This window comes from Anastrepha obliqua, chromosome 3 (genome assembly GCF_027943255.1).
Source record: "Anastrepha obliqua isolate idAnaObli1 chromosome 3, idAnaObli1_1.0, whole genome shotgun sequence".
Lineage (NCBI taxonomy): Eukaryota > Metazoa > Arthropoda > Insecta > Diptera > Tephritidae > Anastrepha > Anastrepha obliqua.
This window is the reverse complement of record NC_072894.1, coordinates 53,693,278-53,707,371: the sequence shown is the minus strand read 5'-3', so window position 1 is coordinate 53,707,371 and position 14,094 is coordinate 53,693,278. Positions and strand designations below refer to the sequence as shown.

The following is a 14,094-nucleotide window of genomic DNA, read 5'->3' as shown; positions in this document are numbered from 1 at the left end:
AACTTTTCGAAAGCTTCAATGTATGTTGGGTCTTTTACATTAATTTTTGCGCCTTTCTTTAGGTATTTTGTTATCGGTTGGGCTACTTTCGCATAATCTTTTATGAATTTGCGATAATAACCTGTTATTCCCAAAAAACTTTTTATCTGTTTTTCGGTTTTGGGTAATTCTAAATTTTGGATAATTGTAATTTTATTTGGGTTTGGTTTCATGCCATTCTTTGTTAAAATGTGCCCTGAAAATTCTGTTTCTTTTTTTAGAAAATTGCATTTGTCAACTTGTATCTTCAAATTTTTACTTTCGAGAATTTTGAAAATGTCTCATATTGCTTTAATATGCTCAGTTAAAGAAGTACTAAAGATTAGTATATCATCTAAGTATACCACACATGTTTTGTTAATATGATCTCTCAAGATTTCATTCATCAGCCGTTGGAATGTGGCTGGCGCATTTTTAAGACCAAATGGCATCCTTATGAATTCATATAGACCATGAGGAGTTATGAAAGCAGTTTTTTCTCTGTCTTCCTCCTTTACTAAAATCTGATGATAGCCTTTCGCTAAGTCTATTGTCGTAAAATATTGCGCTCTACCTAATTTGTCTAGAATTGAGTCTATATTAAGTAAAGGATATTTGTCGTCTAAGGTTATTTCATTAAGCTTTCTATAGTCAACAACTATTCTATATTTTTTTTCGCCTGAATTATCCGTTTTTTTGGGTGCGACTATAAGTGGGCTTGCATATCTTGAATGGCTTTTTCTAATTATACCTTGTTCCTCCATTTCTCTGATCTGTTTCCTTACTTCTGCTTCGTGTTGAGATGGGTATCTATATAGTTTTAAATAGATTTGCTGTTGTGTAATGGTTTTTATCTCATGCTGAATTTCTGTTGTATTAGTTAATAAATCGCCTTCTCTAAACAATAATTTGTTATATCGGTTTAGTAATTTTATAATTTCACTACGTTCTTCATTATATAAATGATTTAATTGAAGCCTTTCGAATTTAGGATCACCGATTTCAACATTGTAAATTTGATTAAATTTATATGGGTTATTAATAAAATAAGATATTTTTCCATTAGTCCACTTATTTCGTTCTTGAAATTGTCGGTTATTTCTTTCATCCCTATTTTGATTACTATATGTCCTATTCTGATTATTATAAGATGTTTTATTATGAAATTGTCCTTTATGTTTTTCTTCTCTTCCGAATCTCTTGTATTCGAGTCTTATGCACGTGTCTTCAAACCTTCTTTGATTCATTATAAACAAAATATCTTTTAATTGTCTTTGTTCGTAAATTTTGACGAGTAATGTCCCTTGGGTCATCTCTTTTATAGTATTCACTAACAAGCTGTCTATGTTTGTCAAGTCTATGCCAAGTTCACCATTATAATATACTATTAACTCGTCAGTTTTATACTTAATATTCTGAATTACAGTAATTAACTCACTTACCGTATTGACTCGTAAATTGGCTTGTAAATTTCATGAGGCTCTGTGTCTGGTTTGTACCTCAATTTTAGTGTGTCTTTAATGAGGTTCCAATTGTTCACTTTTCTTTGTACTGACTAAATGTTCACTGAACTTTTTTGTTAAGTTATACGTATGTTAAGTTATACCCTGGAGGGTTCGGTCAACTCCTGAGTTGGCTACGGATTCGCAGGATTAGTTTTGGGTGTTATAAAATTTTTAGTTTTTTCACTGCCCGTATTTTCGTATCACTGGATCCTTTTACTTCTTAAAGGATCCTACCGACTGCACCAATTTTATAATGTACTTAAGCAGGAGAATTTTTAGAAAAGAATAGAATGAATAACTTTTGCCTTGAAGGGCTTCTCAACAACTGATTTATTATTTGTTCAATTATTACATTCAGACTTAAACTAATGTACATATGTAATTGCTTACTTGGCATTTAATATTTAATTTTACAAAATTATTGTTAAAGTCTTATTCAGCATTTCCTTTCCCACACCTTGTTAAGTAAGTCAAATTGTTGCAAAATAGGAAATGCGTTTCAAATTACTTTTATTTGTTGTTTATTATTTTAGTTATTATACAAATTAATAAATTTCGTCTGTCTTAAAATATGAGCTTGTCTTTGGAATTGAATATGTAACTCGCGCGACGAGAATAAATTTTAATAAAGTTCTGAAAGTAATTCATGAAGTTTTTCATTACATAAATGAATATACTATACCATATACATACTATATATGCACATAAATGATGGTATATGACAATATAATATGTATGTACATGTCAACAGGAGCATTCTGCATTCACAAAAAAAAGGGTTTAAGATCAATCAACACTTACAGTGAGTCACAGTCAAAGTGAGCCACACTTCCTAGTCATCAGATTTAGTAGAAATTTGTTTAAAAATACCACAGATTGGAAAAAAGATTTATGTGTTTTTATTGTTTGAATATTAGCTTCAATAATTTATCGCTTACATGAAGAACTTTCTTTGTTTATTATAAAAAAAAGAACAAAAACTAAAATAATTCACAAATCTATCTCACAGTGAAAGTGAGCCACCTTAGCTGAACTGAACTTAAATAAGAAATTAATACTTTGTTGGGCCACCTTTGGCGGAAATAACGGCTTTTAGACGTCGGGGCATTGATTCTAATAACTTACAGATATATGTGGAAAGAATTGCATGCCCCTCGTCTTGTAAGGCATCTAAAAGACTTTGTTTTGAAGAAATGCTATGTTTCCGCAGGTTTTGGTCAAGACGGAACCATAAGTTTTCAATTATATTTATATCTGGAGACTGCGGTGGTACTTCCAATACGTGGAGGCAGTTATATAATAGATATTCCCGCGCAACAAACGATTTGTGCTTAGGATCATTGTCCTGGTAAAAATAGAAGTCGCCTTCGATCCTTAGTTTTTCGACACTTGGCTTAAGATTTTGCTTCAAAACGTCTATATAAACGTATTTATCCATTATGCCTGGAATATGTTGAAGATTTCCAGTTCCACCACCTGCCATGCAGCCCTAAACCATGACGGAGCCACCGCCGTACTTCATACTGGGAGTTAGGTTTTTCGGCTGAAAGTCAGTGTTTTTTTGTCGCCATACCATCTTCTTACCGTCAGAGCCAAATAAGTTAAATTTACTTTCGTCTGTAAAGAGAACCTACAAAAATATTATTATAGCCTCTACGGTGCATTATTCGGTATGTAACAGGGGTAACACTCCCACTTTCACCTTTCCTAGTACGGAGTACTTCAGAGGATGGGAGGAAGTGATTGATGTTACTCTACTGTCTGAAAATAGCGTAGTAAGGGTAGATAACTGGAGGGTATCCAATAAAAGGTCATTTTCTGATCATAGTTGGATCCTCTACGATTTGGATCTTAAGGTAGATCCACCCCTACCGTATCGAAATCCTTTAAGAACCAACTGGAAGAGGTTCAAAAATGTAGTAAACAAGAGGATAGGAGGGACTCCTACCCCTCAAATCACTCTCACGGAAAGCCTTGAGAGTAGGGTCATAACACTGGAAAAGGCATTTAGTAGGGCCTACAAAACGTCCTGCCCCATAAAATTTAGCAAAAAAACTCACCCTCCTTGGTGGAGCAGTGAGCTCTTAAAACTAAGGGAAAAATCTAGATCAACATTTAATCTCAGCTACTCGACGGGAAATTGGGAATTGTACAGAGAAAGTCGGAGACAGTACAAGAAGGCAATAAGGGCCGCCAAAAAAGAGAGCTGGAGGGAATTTTGTTCGTCAATCGAATCTACTAGGGATTCTGCTAGGCTTAGCCGGGTTCTTTCCAGAGACCACTCTATGGCTTCTTGGGTCAAGAAACCTGATGGAACTTGGACTGCTACAGCAGAAGAATCGCTAGAGCTTCTGCTAAACACGCATTTTCCGGGATGCAGCGCTTACGAAAGTGAGAGGGGAAACATTAGGCGGAGCCAATATAATCCACAGCATCTTGCAAATGAAATCATTACCAAAGAAAAAGTTGCATGGGCAATCAAATCTTTCTCACCCTTTAAATCTCCGGGGCCAGATGGGATCATTCCAAAGATGTTACAGGAAACCTTGGACTGTATCCTACCATGGCTAGAGGAAATTTTTAAAGCGTGTTTAAACTTAGGCCATATTCCAGACAGCTGGAAACTAGTCAAGGTCGTCTTCATACCAAAAGTAGGTAGAAGAGGACATGAATCAGCGAAAGACTTCAGGCCAATCAGTCTCTCGTCTTTCCTGTTAAAAACTTTTGAAAGGCTTTTGGATACGCACCTCAGAAGCTCTTTGGAGAGTTCTGGTATATCAACTGCACAACACGCATACCTTAAAGGCAAATCTACGGAGACGGCGCTACACGAGGTTATCGGAACAATAGAGGGCTCTCTAGAGAGCAAACATTATACCATGGCGGCATTCTTGGATATCGAAGGCGCCTTTAACAATGTTAGCACAGATGCCATCCAACGGGCGTTGATAGACCTGGAGGTGGACAGTTGCATTAGTAACTGGGTCATCTCCATGCTAGAAACGAGGATCATCAAAGCTAATATGGGTAATATCAACATAACCAAGAAGGTCCACGGGGGCACTCCTCAAGGGGGAGTATTATCTCCACTTCTTTGGCTATGTGTGATCAGCAAAATCTTAACAAAACTTGACGGAGGTGGGGTAAAAGTGGTGGCGTACGCTGATGATGTGGTGTTAATGGTGTCAGGACTGTGCCCAAATACGATCAGTGGGATCATCCAAAGGGCGTTAGGCGAGCTTAACTCTTGGGCCACAGGATGTGGGCTAAGTTTAAACCCGCGTAAAACAGAACTTATGCTTTTTACCACCAGATACAAGGTACCAACTTTCACCCTACCAAACATCAACGGACAAACTCTGTCACTATCAACCAGTGCAAAGTACTTAGGTACTACGAAGTAATTCTAGGTACTTCGATTTTCAAACATTTTGATATCTTAGTGCGTGGTGACGGCGTCGAGTTTAAAAAAAAGGTGAACATGCAGGTTAGTGATGATGCGTCGGAGGACACCGTCCAAGGGTCCCCCCCCCCCCCCCCCCCCCCCCCTGGTATGATGGCTGGTCAAATGTTTTTTCATGTCTTAACGTCGACTGTGAAGAACACGATTATGACTTGAGTCACCTTAACAAAAATTGCGCTAGTGAGGTAAAACATATGATTGAACACTATACACCTAAAAAAGACGAGAATCCACCCGTAAATATGAAAATTATTCTTGCTGATGAAGTCCCGGTTTACCAACCGCCACGTAGAGTGTCTTATGAGGAGCAGCAAATTATAGATAAGCAAGTGACACAGTGGTTAGATGAGGGTATAATACGTCCTAGTTGTTCGGCCTATGCATCGCCTGTAGTACTCGTATCTAAGAAAAATGGTACGAAAAGACTTTGCTGCGACTACCGTAGATTAAACCAGAAAATCATTCACGATAATTTCCCTATGACTTTAATCGACGACGCGCTTGAAAAGCTTAGAGAAGCAAATGTGTTTACGACCTTGGACTTGGCCAATGGGTTTCTCCATGTGCCCGTCGATGAAAGTTCTCGGAAATACACGGCATTCGTGACTCATAGCGGCCAATTCGAATTTCAATACGTACCTTTCGGCATATGCAACTCACCCGCTGTGTTTTGCCGCTATATTCACGCGATATTGAAAGACTATATAAGAGATGGAACAGTTGTTGCTTATATGGACGACTTGGTAATCCCAGCGAAAACTGAGAAAGAGGGTTTAGAGAAGCTTGAAAAGGTACTACGGCTAGCGGCCGACAAGGGTTTGAGGATAAAATGGGGAAAATGTCAATTTCTTCGGAAGAAGATACAGTTTTTAGGATATACGGTAGAGAATGGAACTATTAGCCCGAGTGAAGAAAAAACAAGAGCTGTAAAGAATTTTCCCGTACCGCAGACCAAGAAGGCACTACAAAGATTTTTGGGTTTGATGTCGTATTTCCGTCGCTTTATTAGAAACTATGCTTTAATTGCAAAACCCTTATCGGATATGCTGAAGAAGGACGCGGAGTTTCGGATGAGCGACGAACATTTAATTGTGGTGCAACAGCTGAAGTCAGCCCTTATTAAAGCACCAGTGCTCGCAATGATTAATCCAAAAGCACTGACAGAGATTCATACCGATGCCTCTATGTTCGGTTACGGAGGTATTCTTCTCCAAAAGGACTCCGAGAGCCAACAATTCCACCCTGTTCAATTTATGAGCCGCAAAACAACATCGACGGAACAGAAATACCATTCCTACGAGCTGGAAGTACTAGCCATAGTAGAAGCGCTTAAAAAGTGGAGTGTGTATGTGCTTGGTACACAGTTTAAAATTGTTACTGACTGTAACGCTTTCACGATGACACTACAGAAGCGAGATGTACCTTTGCGAGTAGCACGATGGGCGATGTATCTTCAGGAATATAACTATACAATTGAACATCGACGAGGAACGCAGATGAGGCACGTGAACGCCCTTAGTAGAATTTCGTGTATGATGATGGAAGATTCGTTGAGGCATAGGCTTAGAGAAGCGCAGATGAAAGACATGTGGACAAAGGCCGTCAGGAAAATTTTAGAAACAAACAGTCACGACGATTTTTACATTCACAATGACATTCTCTACAAAGACCCAACTCGACAGTTCATCGTGGTACCGTCACAAATGGAGAGAGAAATAATAGAGATTGCACATCGGCAGGGACACTTCTCTGTGAAAAAGACTAAAGACTTAGTTGAGAAGGACTTCTACGTACCTCGTCTGGAAGCTAAGGAAGTTTCATCATGCTGAGATATTAATTGGAGCTGGAAGATCTACTAGAGCATTGTTTGCAATTTTAAATAATGGATGTTGGGTTCGTAAAGGTTTGTTCATTAGTTTAATTTATTAATCGTAGGGGTCCATAGAATAATTTAGTAATTTTTACTACTGCAATTAATGTAATTAATAGATAATTTATTAATAAAATAGTAATTAAATTTGTTGGATAATTGTATAATTTATGAAGATTTAAAGAATTTTCTTCCGTAAATATATTTAAATTAATTATGCTTTGTATTTCATTATTTTGAATGAAGGATGAAATATATAATTTATCTATAAATCATCTAATACTTATTAATAAAATGAAAATTAATATAAATGAGAAGGCTGTTTTCATTGAAAGGGAGAATATTTCATTTGATGCTAGGGATGTAATGTAGATGAATAATACTAATACTCCTCCTAGGAAAATTAAAAATAATACATAGGAAAATCAGAATCTTTTAGCTATTAATCCAATTAGAAGACAAATTTGTATTGTTCGAATTAATAATATTAGTCCTATTGCTAATGGATGATTTATTTGAATGAAAATAAGACTAGAGATTAATGTTGTGGAGTATAAAGTTAGTTGTATAATATCAGGAGGTAGTTTATTTAAACTATTAATTTTGGGGATTAATGATAAAGTTATTTCTTTTCTCTTGAAGTTTTAAAAGATTAATTCTTATTTTTGATTTACAAGACCAATGTTTTTGTTAAACTATTAAAACGGTGAATAGTTGCATCGCTTGCATTTTAGTAAATTCGAAAATCGGCAAAAAAGATGGCTTACTAACCATCCTATTGATAAGGAAGATAAGCCACTGTTAACGTTTCATATAGACCATGTTGGCCCACTCACGATGACGCGCAAGCTATATAATTATATCCTCGTAATCGTAGATGCCTTTTCAAAATTTGTGTGGCTTTATCCCACAAAAGATACAGGTGCAGGTGCGGTAATTGATCGACTAACAAAGCAGGAAGCCACGTTTGGAAATCCCAAGAGGATCGTAACCGATAGAGGCTCCGCCTTTGAGGATTACTGCAAGAAAAATCAAGTTCAGCATTTACTCATTACAACGGGAGTGCCAAGAGGAAATGGCCAGGTAGAGCGAATACACCGAATCGTGATACCCATGCTAGCAAAGCTGTCGGAAGACAATCCGGACCAGTGGTATAGGCACATTGGTAAAGTTCAACAATATATCAACAATTCGGCCCCGAGAAGCACTAAGATAGCGCCGTTTAAGCTCTTGACAGGTTGTGACATGAGACTGACAGAATCACCACGATTAGACGAAATAATGCAAAGTGAAGCCATTGAATCGGTCGAGTTTGACCGCAACGAAACTCGACGACTAGCTAGGCAAAACATTTCTGCCATTCAAGAAGAAAACCGTCGAAGCTATAACCGTAAACGACAAGAAGCCGTGAGTTATAACGTCAACGACTTAGTGGCCATAAAACGCACCCAATTCGGTGCAAACTTAAAATTGAAAAAGGAATATTTGGGACCATATAAAATTATAGAAAAGTTACCGCATGGACGTTATAAAGTCCAGAAACTCGATGAAGTAGAGGGACCCAATTTGACCTCAACGGCGGCAGAATACATCAAACCATGGCACCCAGAATTCGGGTCGAATCCTGAGTCAGGAAGGCCGAATGTAGGAGTGACAGACGGACGTAAGACGACGAGAAGCGGACACACCTTTTAATAATTTGACGTAACAAAATGGAACACAGCGGACTGAGGAACACAGGAGAACAAGAACGAACAGAGGACTGAAACGAAGTACGACTTAGCCTAAGAGGAAGTCGGCGAATTGGCACCAACCAGTACAGACGATCGGATTGATAAAAGTAAAGAGTTTTATATATATGTATAGTACTATTGTGTTTGTGTTCTATGTACTTATACGTGGATAAATACCGTTTGTTACACAAGAAAATTACTAAATTGAACTGATAAAAGTAAAAAGCTTTACATATATAGGGTTTTTTAATAGGTGCGTTTCAACTTTTTTCCGATAGGGAGGGCGAACGACGCAATATTTTTTATTTTTCGCTTGTCATTTGTAAACTTCATTAGTATACATTTCATCATGGAACGCTACACACTTGAGCAACGATTGCAAATCGTGCAAATTTTTTATGAAAATAATCGTTCTGTTGCTGCTACTTTAAGAGCATTACGGCCATTTTACGGTCCATTTAACAAGCCGTCCCGTTTTGGGGTTATGTGAAGTCATTGGTCTACAGTAACAAGCCGACGACGATTTGTGAGCTCAGAGCCAATATTGAACGTGAAATTGCTGGAATTTCGGCCGATTTATGCAAAAGAGTGGTCGAAAATTGGGTTCAACGATTGGACTTCGTAAAACGTGCACGCGGTGGTCATGCAAAAGAAATCGAATTTCATACTTAAATGTATATGTTCAAACTCGGTAATAAAAAAAAAAATTAGTTAAAAAAGTCAAACCGTTTGTGTTTTATTCAAAAAAGTTCAAAAGTTGAAGCGCTCTTACTGAAAAACCCTATATTTATTTATAGAGTTCAGGCCTTTCTCTATTTCGTGCCTATCACTCTTTACAATTAGTCTCAGTTGATTGATAGCTGAATCAAAATAATCATTAACTTGAATTTGTTGGTGAACTGACTCGTTCGTTCGTAAAAGGTGGTTACGAATGTCCTGTTTGTCATAATCGTCCATTGTACCGAATAACCATTTAGTCATGCTTCCTACGGCATTCATTAATCCTCGTTTTTGCCTATTACTTTTTGGTAACATAGTTAATACTTTATTTCTAACTTCTAATAGTTCTTGTTGAAGTATGTCTTGATGTATAGTTCTCATTAACATTATGTTGTCTGTCATTTCGTTTACTATATTCTCTAAGTTTTCTACGTCTATTATATGTAGTATTAAGTCTGTCTCCTTGACTATTTCCTGAAGTCCTAACTGAATGTCCGTGAATTCTGTTTGGTCTTTTAACTCAATTGTGGTCAGTTCTCCTTTAATTATCGGTGTCGAGGTCATTATCAGTATGAGTATGGTCATTATCTGTAAATTTATATTGTCTTTTAATGTTGCATGGATGAATATTTTTTAACAGTCCTTTTTGCATTTAGGTTGTTCTTTGTGTCTAACTGCTTTGTAGTTCTTTATGAATCCCTCACGTCTTTTTTCTTTATAGTCCTCTCTTTTTAAATTAAGTTTATCAATTTTCTTTCTTTTGCATTCTTCGAAGTTTTGTTTAATTTTTCCTAGATCTAAACGTCCTTCCTGAACGTCTTTTGGTGCACATTTAATACTTGAATGATACCTTTCGTTATAATTTCTGATTGTTCGTTGAATTAATTGTTGGATAGGTAAATTTTTATTAGTTTGGTACAAAATCCTAAACTTTTCTGCCATCGTATAATGAAATCTTTCTATATCGGCATTTCCTGTATGGCTGTTGGGCTTAGATAAATGTAACTCGATTCCTTGTTCTGTTAGAAATTCCCTTATCCTTATTGTCTTAAATTCATTGTCTGCTATTATTTTATCTGGTTTTCCTATTTTAGTGATATGTTCTTCTAGTTTTTCTATTATAGTCATATGATTTCTGTCATTCAATGGATACGCTGCGCCAAATTTTGAAAATTTATCTATAGTCGTTAAAAAGGTAAATCCTTTGATTACGTATGTATCCATGTGTACGATTTGGTTTTTATCTGAAGGAGTTTCTGTGTAATGAAATTTATTTTTAATCGGATGTCGTTCATACTTTACTTGTTGGCAAATGTCACATTGATTAATTACCACTTGGATGAGTTCCATGAGTTTTGGAAAATATATTATATTTTTGATTTTATTATAAGTTTCTTGTATGCCAGAGTGCATACTCTCTCTTACATGGTACAATGATATTTGTCTTACTGCTTCCACTTCAGTTTCAATGTCCTGTGCTCTCATGGTGCACTTAGTAAAATTAATTTGGCTATCGTTTGAATACATATCTATAAGCTTCTCTTGTACTATATTATAGTTGTTTTCGGATAGTTCCGAAAATATCCCTATTTTCCCTTTTGAAATGTATCTTCTAAAAATGTCTCCCATTAGGTTAAAGTCACTTTCTGCAATAAAAATAATTCTTTTCCCATGTACTTCTTTAAATTTTTCCGTTTTATTATTTGTTAATATTATTTGGGTTTTGTACTTATTCACAATTTCTTCTTTTATAAAAAAATGATCACCCAATTCTTCCTCGGCTGAATGTACTGTTGCCATTGTAACATCATCTTCTACATTGTTAACTGAAAAAAAATTTAAAATATTGGTATTTTCAACCATGGTATTTTCACTCCCCGCTTTTTCTGAAATAGTGTCCTCACTATTTTCTAGTCTACTTAAAAAATCTGCCACTTTATTTTCTTTTCCTTTTAGGTATTCTATCTCAAATTGGTATTCACCTAATTTTAATAGCCATCGCTGGTGCCTGGGTGACATGTCTTTTCCTTTGTATTTGGCATGGAGATATTTAATTGGCTGGTGATCAGTAAGGATTTTAAATTTTTTACCATAGATGTAAGGCCTAAAATATTTTACACTCCACATTATTGCTAGGAATTCTTTATCCGTTGCAGAATAGTTTTTCTCATGGTTGTTTAATGTTCTTGAAGCGTAGCACACTGGGTGACCTTCTTGCGATAGTACTGCACCAATCGCATAATATAGTTAGATGCATCCGTTGTCAATGTGAATTGTTTATTGAAATCGGGATAACGTAAAATAGGATGTGTACTTATTAATGTTTTTAACTTTTCGAAAGCTTCAATGTATGTTGGGTCTTTTACATTAATTTTTGCGCCTTTCTTTAGGTATTTTGTTATCGGTTGGGCTACTTTCGCATAATCTTTTATGAATTTGCGATAATAACCTGTTATTCCCAAAAAACTTTTTATCTGTTTTTCGGTTTTGGGTAATTCTAAATTTTGGATAATTGTAATTTTATTTGGGTTTGGTTTCATGCCATTCTTTGTTAAAATGTGCCCTGAAAATTCTGTTTCTTTTTTTAGAAAATTGCATTTGTCAACTTGTATCTTCAAATTTTTACTTTCGAGAATTTTGAAAATGTCTCATATTGCTTTAATATGCTCAGTTAAAGAAGTACTAAAGATTAGTATATCATCTAAGTATACCACACATGTTTTGTTAATATGATCTCTCAAGATTTCATTCATCAGCCGTTGGAATGTGGCTGGCGCATTTTTAAGACCAAATGGCATCCTTATGAATTCATATAGACCATGAGGAGTTATGAAAGCAGTTTTTTCTCTGTCTTCCTCCTTTACTAAAATCTGATGATAGCCTTTCGCTAAGTCTATTGTCGTAAAATATTGCGCTCTACCTAATTTGTCTAGAATTGAGTCTATATTAAGTAAAGGATATTTGTCGTCTAAGGTTATTTCATTAAGCTTTCTATAGTCAACAACTATTCTATATTTTTTTTCGCCTGAATTATCCGTTTTTTTGGGTGCGACTATAAGTGGGCTTGCATATCTTGAATGGCTTTTTCTAATAGGACTATGAATAAGTTCGTGCGGTTTTTTTTCGAAATTTGAAACTTTATTGACGTAAAATGGTTACAAATTTAATATTCAAAGTATTGTCCATCGCTTACTACTACTTTTTCCCATCTTTCTGGCAATTCACGGATTCCCTTTGTGAAAAATTCGGTCGGTTTTGCCGCAATCCACGAATCGATCCATTTTTTGACTTCATCGTAATTACGGAAGTGCTGGTCAGCCAGGCCATGTTGCATCGATCGGAAGAGATAGTAATCGGATGGCGCAAGGTCTGGACTATACGGCGGGTGGGGTAGGACATCCCATTTGAGCGTTTCTAAGTATGTTTTGACCACTTGTGCAACATGTGGCCGAGCATTGTCATGTTGCAAAATAACTTTGTCGTGTCTATCGGCGTATTGCGGCCGTTTTTCTCGCAGTGCTCGGCTCAAACGCATCAATTGTCGTCGGTAGACATCCCCCGTAATCGTTTCATTCGGTTTCAGTAGCTCATAATACACAACACCCAGCTGGTCCCACCAGATACACAGCATAACCTTCAGGCCATGAATATTCTGCGCCGACGTCGATGTTGAAGCATGGCCAGGGTATCCATACGTTGCCCGACATTTTGGATTGTCGTAATGGACCCACTTTTCATCGCCAGTCACAATTCGATGCAAAAAACCCTTTCTTTTGTGCCGTTGAAGCAGTTGTTCGCATGCCATAAAACGGCGTTCAACGTCTCTTGGCTTCAATTCATACGGCACCCAATGGCCTACCTTTCGGATCATTCCCATGGCTTTTAAACGTTTGGAAATGGTTGATTGATCAACTCCCAAAGTTTTTGCAACCTCTTCTTGCGTTTGAGCCGGATCTTGATCGAGCAATTCCTCCAATTCGGTATCCATGAACTTTGGCGGCGCACCCTCGCGTTCTTCGTCTTCCAAGCCAAAATCACCACTTTTAAAGCGTGCAAACCACTTCTGGCACGTTCGCTCAGCTAGAGCATGCTCACCATAAACTTCCACCAAGATACGATGACTTTCGGCTGCTTTTTTCTTCATATTAAAAAATTCCCCGCAAAAACACATTATTTGGCACGAAATTCGACATTTTCAAGTGTGGTAAAAATATTGTTGTTTACGCTTCAAATAAAAAACTTATACTGACGTTTGTGCCTTACGACAGTAGCTCTCCAATGAATGTTTGGAAATGTGGATCGATGGAATAATAATCAAGTTACGCCATCTGTTGTAAAACCGCACGAACTTATTCATAGTCCATTAATTATACCTTGTTCCTCCATTTCTCTGATCTGTTTCCTTACTTCTGCTTCGTGTTGAGATGGGTATCTATATAGTTTTAAATAGATTTGCTGTTGTGTAATGGTTTTTATCTCATGCTGAATTTCTGTTGTATTAGTTAATAAATCGCCTTCTCTAAACAATAATTTGTTATATCGGTTTAGTAATTTTATAATTTCACTACGTTCTTCATTATATAAATGATTTAATTGAAGCCTTTCGAATTTAGGATCACCGATTTCAACATTGTAAATTTGATTAAATTTATATGGGTTATTAATAAAATAAGATATTTTTCCATTAGTCCACTTATTTCGTTCTTGAAATTGTCGGTTATTTCTTTCATCCCTATTTTGATTACTATATGTCCTATTCTGATTATTATAAGATGTTTTATTATG

General features: G+C 36.4%; 1 pseudogene; it reads right to left on the bottom strand.

The window, feature by feature from the left end:
• Nucleotides 1-6,903: 6,903 nt before the first annotated feature.
• Nucleotides 6,904-9,894, bottom strand: LOC129241977 (NADH-ubiquinone oxidoreductase chain 6-like; annotated as a pseudogene).
• Between the last annotated feature and the right edge of the window lie 4,200 nt (nucleotides 9,895-14,094).